This window comes from Macaca nemestrina, chromosome 2, assembly GCF_043159975.1.
Source record: "Macaca nemestrina isolate mMacNem1 chromosome 2, mMacNem.hap1, whole genome shotgun sequence".
In the NCBI taxonomy this organism is placed as follows: Eukaryota; Metazoa; Chordata; class Mammalia; order Primates; family Cercopithecidae; genus Macaca; species Macaca nemestrina.
Window position 1 is genome coordinate 84,155,907 of NC_092126.1, and position 8,940 is coordinate 84,164,846.

Sequence of the window (8,940 nt, forward strand, 5' to 3'; positions counted from 1 at the left end):
TTCACTCTGTCGCCCAGGCTGGAGTCAGTGGCGTAATCTCAGCTCACTGCAACCTCCGCCTCCCAGATTCAAGCAATTCTCCTGCCTCAGCCTGCCATGTAGCTGGGACTACAGGTGCGTGCCACCATGGCCAGCTAATTTTTTTGTATTTTTAGTAGAGATGGGGTTTTACCATATTGGCCAGGCTGGTCTCAAACTCCTGACCTCGTGATCCGCCTGCCTCGGCCTCCCAAAGTTCTGGGATTACAGGCATGAGCCACCGTGCCCGGCCCAGAATTACAATCTTTTTATAAGACTTCGATTATGTATTTAACCTCTCTGGTTCACAATTAGCATATACATCAATTATAAATTATATTACTCATATTTCAGTTATCTATTGCTATTTAACGAACCACACCAAAGTATAGTGGCTTAAAACAAAAATAACCTATTACTTTTATCATTTATTTATTTATTTTTAAGACAGGGTCTCACTTCATTGCCCAGGCTGGAGTGCAGTGGAACAATCTTGGCTCACTGCAACCTCCATCTCCTGGGCTCAAGCCATCTTCCCACCTCAGTCTCCCGAGTAGCTGGGACTACAGGTGTATAACACCATGCCCAGCTAATTTTTGAGGTTTTCTTTTAGTGAGATGGGGTTCACCATGTTGCCCAGGCTAGTATCGAACTCCTAGCCTCAAGTAATCCCCCCACTTTGGCCTCCCAAAGTGTTGGGATTACAGGCGTGAGCCACCGTACCTGGTCTAATGATTTATTACATTAAATTTATTCTGTGCGTTGGGGTTTAGCTGGGTGGTTCTGCTGGCTTTGCTTGGGTCTCTTATTCAACAATAATCAGCTGAGAGCTTGGTTAGGGCTGGAATGTCCAAGATGGCTTCTCACTCTCCAGAGCCTCTCTCCAGGTGACCTCTCATGATTTAGTAATTTAGTCTGAGCTTTTTACATGGCAACAACTAGATCTTGAGAAGACAGATCGAATGTTCAAGCACTTATTCAGCCACTACTTGTATCATGCTTGCTATTGTCCCATAGGACAAAGCAAATCAGATGGCCAGGCCCACCAGTCAATGTGGGAGAGGGTATAATACTGGAAGGTGTTATTAATTGGGGACCACCATTAATTGGGTCTACCACAGCTGACTTGATCAGGTTTTTGTGAAGATGAAGGTAACACATGTAAATTGACTGCCACATGGTAGATTCTCAATAAATATTAGCTATTAAGACGTACCTTCAAAATCATTTCCCAAGACCTATAGATAATAGTCATAATTTACTAACATATGTATAGGAGAAGAAAATGAACATGCTTTCTTATTTCTTTATTGTATTCTCCAGCAGAAGTAGAGCTATAATTCCTTTTCCTTTGCACTCAATTGTACTGCCTAATAGATGTTCTATGATTTTATAAAATTTGGTGAATAAGTAATCCAATACTCCTGTTTTTGAAAAGTAAAAATTCCCTTTTAATGTTCTCATTAAAATGGCTTTGAAACCAAAGTTTAAAATCTGAACACAGATTTTTTCCCAATAATTTTCCCAAACGTAAAATTTGTATTTGCTGATTTTTAAAATTTCTAACCTAAGTCTATTACTTATTTCTAACTATAATTCTGCTACAATTTATTTGCTATTTAATTTTCTTCTACATAAGTCACATCAAGTATGTATACCAACAAAGAATACTATTCGGGAGAGAGTTCTGTTATTATTTTTTAAGGTAAGATTGCTTAGACATTTGGTATTTTTCTCCTTGCATTGTACAAGTTCTGTAGATTCTGTTTGGATTCTGGCCCCAAATCTTAAGCTGACTTGTTCCGAGAAGTCATTTCTTTGGGGTCCTTAATCCCTATGCTGTCCATAAATATTATGATTGGCAAAATGTTATCTCTTTGTTGAGCCTCTGTTTCCCTGCCTTTGTGGTTCTACCTGACCTTCTGTATCCTGTATGTGTTTCTGCCTAGGTGTGGCCTTGGGAAGGATAATTTAGTTTCTTTCCTTTGACAAGAAGAGTAACTTCTTCTTCAGGATCCAAACACAAAATGCTCCATTCATTGGCAGAAGCTGGATTGTCATAACATGTCTTGTGTAACACTTCTAAATACCTTCTCTTATCACAGCAGTGCAAGGTTGCACCTGTTCCGCCACATTGCATGCAGTGTTGTCTGGGTAACAACAGTAGAAGGACACAGAACAAAATGGGAACAAATCAGCTTGGAGTCTCAGAGTTGACTTTTCCCTTTCTTTCTGAATTTTTGGTGCCATTTTCACAAAACTCATGATTTACTTTATTCCTATGAATCATATACTTTCCTTTCTTCACTTTAGTTGTAGAAATACATTACAATATTATTTTCTTTTTAAAAAAATATGGAATGCTTCACAAATTTGTGTGTCATCCTTGCACAGGGACCATGTTAATCTTCTCTGTATCATTCCAGCTTTAGTATGTGTGGTGCTGAAGCGAGCACTACAATATTAGTTTTAAATTGAAAAATCATTGACTATGAAGATGTATGTTTTCCCTTTGTCTCAGAGTCACACAGTCCTCATATCCATTTATGCATTTTCCTGAAGTGGAAGGACATTGATTAATTTTTCGCCATATTGTTATGTAAAAATACATGGAATCATATCAGTCAGGATAATCTCGATTATGCTTCAGTGACAACCAGCCCTGAACTTCAGTGATGCAATAAGGTTTATTTCTTACTCATGCTACCTCCCAGTGTGGGTTCACCGAGGAGCCAAGGTCATCTAGGTCTCTTGGGCCCCAGGCTGGCAGAAGCTCCATCTCAATTCATACTGTCATCATCATACAGGCACGAAATAGGGAAATGTGCAAATTGTGCACTGACTCCTAAAGTTTTGAGCCAGAAGTGACATATCACTTTATTCATATTTCATTGGCCAAAGTAAGTCCCATGGCCAAGCATAATTTCAAAAGGAGAGAAGAGTCCAAACCTGTTATGTTTCCAAAGGGAGATGAACTGGAATATGTGTAAACAGCCCCAATGACCACGGTAGCACCTTAGAAAGAATTAATCTCGGGTGTGGGATGGCCGCGGAGCCGGACGGAGCTGACCTGCGGCTCTCCGGCCAGAGACACAGCCGGGGAACCGGCCTGCTAGGCAGGCCTCGCCCCAATACGGTCGCCGTGCCCAAGAGAGGAAAGCGACTCAAGTTCCGGGCCCACGAAGCCTGCTCCGGCCGAGTGACCATGGCGGATTAGGCCAAGTCGGATCCGGCTGTCATGAGATCTGGACGAGTCAAGAAAACCGTAACCAACGCTGTTCAGCAGGAAGTAAAATCTCTTTGTGGTTTGGAAGCCTCTCAGGTTCCTGCAGAGGAAGCTCTTTCTGGGGCTGGTGAGCCCTGTGACATCATCGACAGCAGTGATGAGATGGATGCCCAGGAGGAAAGCATCCACGAGAGAACTGTCTCCAGAGAAAAGAAAAGCAAGAGGCACAAAGAAGTGGACGGGGCTGGAGGAGAAGAGTATCCCATGGATATTTGGCTTTTGCTGGCTTCCTATATCCATCCTGAGGACATTGTGAATTTTTCCCTGATTTGTAAGAATGCCTGGACTGTCACTTGCACTGCTACTTTTTGGACCAGGTTGTACCGAAGGCACTACCCGCTGGATGTTCCCTGCCTTTGCGTCTGCGACCAGAGTCAATGGAGAAGCTGCACTGTCTCTGGGCTTGTGTGATCCGATCTCTGTACCATATGTACGAGCCATTTGCTGCTCGAATCTCCAAGAATCCAGCCATTCCAGAAAGCACCCCCAGCGCATTAAAGAATTCCAAATGCTTACTTTTCTGATGCAGAAAGATTGTTGGGAACAGACAGGAACCAATGTGGGAATTCAACTTCAAGTTCAAAAAACAGTCCCCTAGGTTAAAGAGCAAGTGTACAGGAGGATTGCAGCCTCCCGTTCAGTAACAAGATGTTCATACCAATCCAGACCAGCACTGCTGCCTACTGCAGGTCACCACCCTCAGTTTCATCTGTATTCCGATTGTCATGGGCATGATATTTACTCTGTTTACTATCAGTGTGAGCACGGACATGTGGCATCATCCAGTGAGACTGGTGTTCCAAGATTCCCCTGTCCATGGTGATCGGAAACTGCGCAGTGAGCAGGGTGTGCAAGTCATCCTGGACCCAGTGCACAGCGTTCGGCTCTTTGACTGGTGGCATCCTCAGTACCCATTCTCCCTGAGAGCATAGTTACTGCTGCCCATCCCTTGGGGCAGCCCCGAGTCTAGTCTGTTAGCAATCAGATTCCAATTTGGACAAGGCGGCTGGATTGTATGTCTGGTTAGTAATGTACATGCTCTTCAGGTTCCAGGGCTCCTGTTAGGGAAGGGAGAAATGTTGAATCCAGAGGAAGAACACCTACTATGATTTATAGACGTATTTTAATGTAAAAATTTGCATTTAAAAAGAGTGGCCCTGTTTTCTGTGTTAAAGCCCCATTTGGTGCTATTGAGTTTGTTTTTTATTCTTTCATCGCAGTGAAAATTGTTGATCTTGCTCCAGGGAAAAATTAAACTCTTTGAATCTCCAAACAAGGAAGTTTCAGTTCCCTTATGGATCAGAGGAAACTTAGAGGCCTGAAATTGTTGCTTCCAGTTTAGCTGCCCCTCAAATTCAAGTGAATATTTTCCCTTCTCCCTTTACCCTTCTCCAGAAATAAAGCAGGTGACAGGGTTTTCAGAATCTTAAAAAAAAAAAAAAGAAAGAAAGAAAGAAAGAAAGAATTAATTAATCTCACCAGAAATACAAGTAATTAAAAATATTGAAAGAAAGAAAGAAAGAAAACAATAGTGCTGCCAAGTAACAGTGCTATGGTCACTCTCTTGCATTGATTATGAAATATTTCTGAAAAGCAATTTAGAAATATGTATTCATCAAGGGCCTCAAACATCATCCATAAACTTTGGACCTTATTTACACTTTCAGAATTTACTTTCATAAGAATAAAAATTGTAAATATCTAAATGTCTAATAAAGAGGAATTGGTAAATCTACTACTGTAACACACATGATGTAATATTATATAGCCACCAAATATCATAGTTTTGAATAATTTAAAAAGATAAAATGCTCAGGATGTAACATTAGGTGAAAACTATCAGGATATAATAGTGTTTTCAATGTTAACTTGTTAAAGAACCTTAGTAGTAGTTATCTCTGGCAGGTGGGATTAAGGTTTTTATTTTCCATTTTTATACCTTTCACACATTCTAAAATAAACATACACATTTTTGTTGTTGTTGTTGTTGTTGTTTTGAGATGGAGTCTCACTCTGTTGCCCAGGCTGGAGTGCAGTGGCGTGATATCCGCTCACTGCAAGCTCCGCCGCCTCCCAGGTTCACACCATTCTGCTGCCTCAGCCTCCCTAGAAGCTGGAACTACAGGCGCCCGCCACCTCGCACGGCTAATTTTTCTGTATTTTTAGTAGAGACGGGGTTTCACCGTGTTCGCCAGGATGGTCTCGACCTCCTGACCTTGTGATCCACCCGCCTTGGCCTCCCAAAGTGCTGGGATTACAGGCGTGAGCCACTGCGCCCGGCCAACATACACATTTTAAAAGAAAAATATAACAACTTAAAAAATACTCAACACTTCTGTTTTATAGCTTTATTGAAGTACTATTTACATACCTTGACATTCATCCATTTAAAATGTACAGTTAGATGAGTTTTAGCAAATTTATACAGTTATATAACCATCACCACAATTAAAATTTGGAATACTTTCAACATTCCCAAAAAGTTCCTTCATTCCCTTTTGTAGTTCATTCCTGCTCACACCCCAGCCCTTCAATCTGTTTTCTATTGCTGCATAATTTTGCTTTTGTTAGAGATTTTATATGAATGGAACTGTATGCATATTTTATATCTGTCCCCTTTCACTTAGCATGATGTTTTTGAGATGAATTCATGTTGTTACATATATCAGTAGTTCATTCCTTTTATTACTGAGTAGTGTTCTATTGTATTGAAACACAATATTTGGTTTATCCATGGACATTGGGTTGTTTCCAGACTTTGGCTATTATGAATAATGATGCTATGAATATTTGCATACAAATCTTTGTGTGGATATATATTTTTATTTCCCTTGGATAGATATCTAGGAATGGAATTGCTGAGTCATATGGGAAGTGTAAGTTTAATTTTTTAAGAAACTGCCAACCTGTTTCCAACATGGCCATACTATTTTACATTCCCACCAGCAATGTAAGAGAGTTCCTGTTACCCTAGATTCTTGCCAATACTTGGTACTGGTAGTCTTTTTAATTTTAGCCATTTTGGTAGGTTGAAAAATATCTAGCACTTGAATATTTCCCTCATAGGCATTTAGCTGGCGGTACCATTATAAGCTCTATTCACATGGTAGCTGAAAGCTGGGATCTTGAGTTTCCATGCTTGCACACCTCCAGCATCCTAATCGAAAGTAAGGGAAGTCTTCATCAACAACCAACGGTTCAACTCTTTGTTATTATAGACTTAGGCCAAGTAGATTTCTTACGGTAACACAACATATGCAATTCAACCCACATACAAACTGACCAGACTTTTGTGTTTCTTAAAAATGTGTGTGTTGGGGTATTGCAGGGCAGGGGGAATGGGGATAGGATTATGTTGTGAACTTTTCTCTTTTGCATGAAAGCTAATTAAGGAACAGGCATGCCACTGAGTGTTTCTTTTCCTTTTTATTTTTTTTCTTTAGTTTGACAAGACAAAGTGTGGGCTGGATATATAATTTGAATATATACAATTATTTCTTGATAACTATAAGGACAAGAAGCAAGTGCTGCCTGACTCATGGAATCCTTTGGTATGGGATGTGCCTGGAGAAATGGTGTACTCATGTGTAAGAAAGTTAAGGAGAAAAATCCCAAGAGAAGCTCTGTACCATAAGGTTTCTCTTCAGTGTGTGGGGGAGTCGGACAGTGTCATTAAGGACACTGTACTAGAATAAAAATTGTCTGGGTTCCAATTTAAATCTTTCGTTTATCAGCTGTGTGACCTCAGATGATTCATTTAATATCTCTGGCTTCCTCATCTGTAAAATGGGTGTAATAATATCTGACCTACCTACTGCATGGCAATCTTGGATCCAAACAGCACTATAGAACCATTTTTATAGAGCGCTTTGCCTTATTTGTACACAGTCCATTTGTACTTTTTATTTCATCTTTTATCTTATGCAATCACCAAATAACCCAGTGAGGTAGCAAAGCATAGTTATTATCTCCATGGTACAGATGACTAAACTGTGGCTCTGAGGCTTTGGAATCACAAAAGAAAGACTTCTAGTTCCCTGGTCAACAGAGTATTATTTTGCGCTATAGTTCTTATAGGTTATGTTACATGCTGTGCTATGATTTTTAATGTTGTAAATAGAATTGGGCCACACATTTGTTTACGTATTGTCTACACCTGCTTTTGTGTGACAAGGGTAGAGCTGAGTCATAGCAACAGAAACCACATGGCGTGCGATGCCCAAAATATGTACTCACTGGCTCTTTAAGAAAATGTTTGCTAGCCTCTGCTTTAAGTGCTTTTTACTATGTGTATTAACTCATTCAATCCTCCTAACAATCCTACAAGGCTGGTTATATTAGGCATTAAGGGAAACTGAGGCATAGAAAGGTAGAGTAACTAGATCAAAGTAAAACAGTGAGTAAATGGAGGAGCTGAGTTTGAACACAGGTAGACTGGATCCAAACCCAATGCCCTTAATCCCTTTCATTACTGGCTTCTGTGATTCCTATTGGGCTGCATCTCATTTGGTCAACATTCACTGAACAGCTGTTAGTGGTTGCTAACACCATTCTAGGGATTGGGGCTGGTATAGAACACACTCTTATGGAGCTAACATTCCAGTGGAGGAGATAAAGCTATTATCAAGTAATCAAATAAATGAGCAAGATTGTTTCAGAGAATGAAGTCTGTGGGGGAAAAGAATAGGTTAGAGTGATCAGAGACAGAGAACTAGGTGGATAAAGGGGGCAGGAGAGAAGTTGCTAGAAACCGCTGTGTACATTGAACATATTTTGACTCTGATCCTCCCAAGGGAAGACCCTTATTAATCTTGCTGCTCCTTCTTCTTTGTCTCCCCAGCCCCTGGCACAGAGTGAGCACTCAAAAACCACATGAGTACATATGACTGACCTTTCCATCACCTGCCTTCCCACTGACCTCTTCCTGCCCCTTCATCCACCTTTGTGTTTGAATATTCGTTCCCATGACTTGTTCTTCCACACCAGATTATGAGCCTCTAATAGTCATGATCTCTGACTCTAAGTCTCATAAACCTAGTCCAGAGTCCTGAACAGAGAGGGACCTCAAGAATAATTTCTAAATAACATTTTAGAGTCAGCTCTTGGCCTGAATCTTTCAAAAATAGCCATGTACAGGTTGAAATTTTAGTTAAAACTGCATGTGGCCCATAGTTTTATCTCCTTTATCTGAGGTAATAGGGAAGGAACCACAGTTATTTGCAATAACAGATCCTACACCAGTTCTCTGTGCTTCTCTGTGAGTGACAAATGGTACTTCCACACTGCTGCTCTGTGTATCTAGCCCTGACCCCTGGTGAATCCAGCCTACCTGTGGATTTTGGGCTCCAATCTTAGTATACAAAAAGTGGGGAGAAGGGAATGACCCAAGTCCCCATAGGTAATACACAAATAGGATGATGCAGTAGTGGCTGATGAAGGGAGCTACAGATTGATAATGTAAACTTACATGAAGCACAGCTTTCCAGGATTAGGTAAAAATTTCATCTGTGTGCCAAACTAGCCCTTTATACGTATAAGCAAACCCAGAGTCTTCATGAGATGTAGGACAGAAAAATGATCAAATGCCTGACAAGAAACTAACATGGGCATTTCTAGCTCTGGCTTCTGCCTTGACC

General features: G+C 40.6%; 1 non-coding gene and 1 pseudogene across 1 annotated transcript; one reads left to right on the top strand and one right to left on the bottom strand.

Moving 5' to 3' along the window:
• Positions 1-2,367: 2,367 nt before the first annotated feature.
• On the bottom strand, positions 2,368-2,474 carry LOC112424005 (U6 spliceosomal RNA). Its single transcript, XR_003014608.1, has one exon. It is a non-coding gene; the product is annotated as a U6 spliceosomal RNA (small nuclear RNA).
• Positions 2,475-3,213: 739 nt separating this feature from the next.
• Positions 3,214-4,286, top strand: LOC105465706 (transmembrane protein 183A-like; annotated as a pseudogene).
• Positions 4,287-8,940: the final 4,654 nt, after the last annotated feature.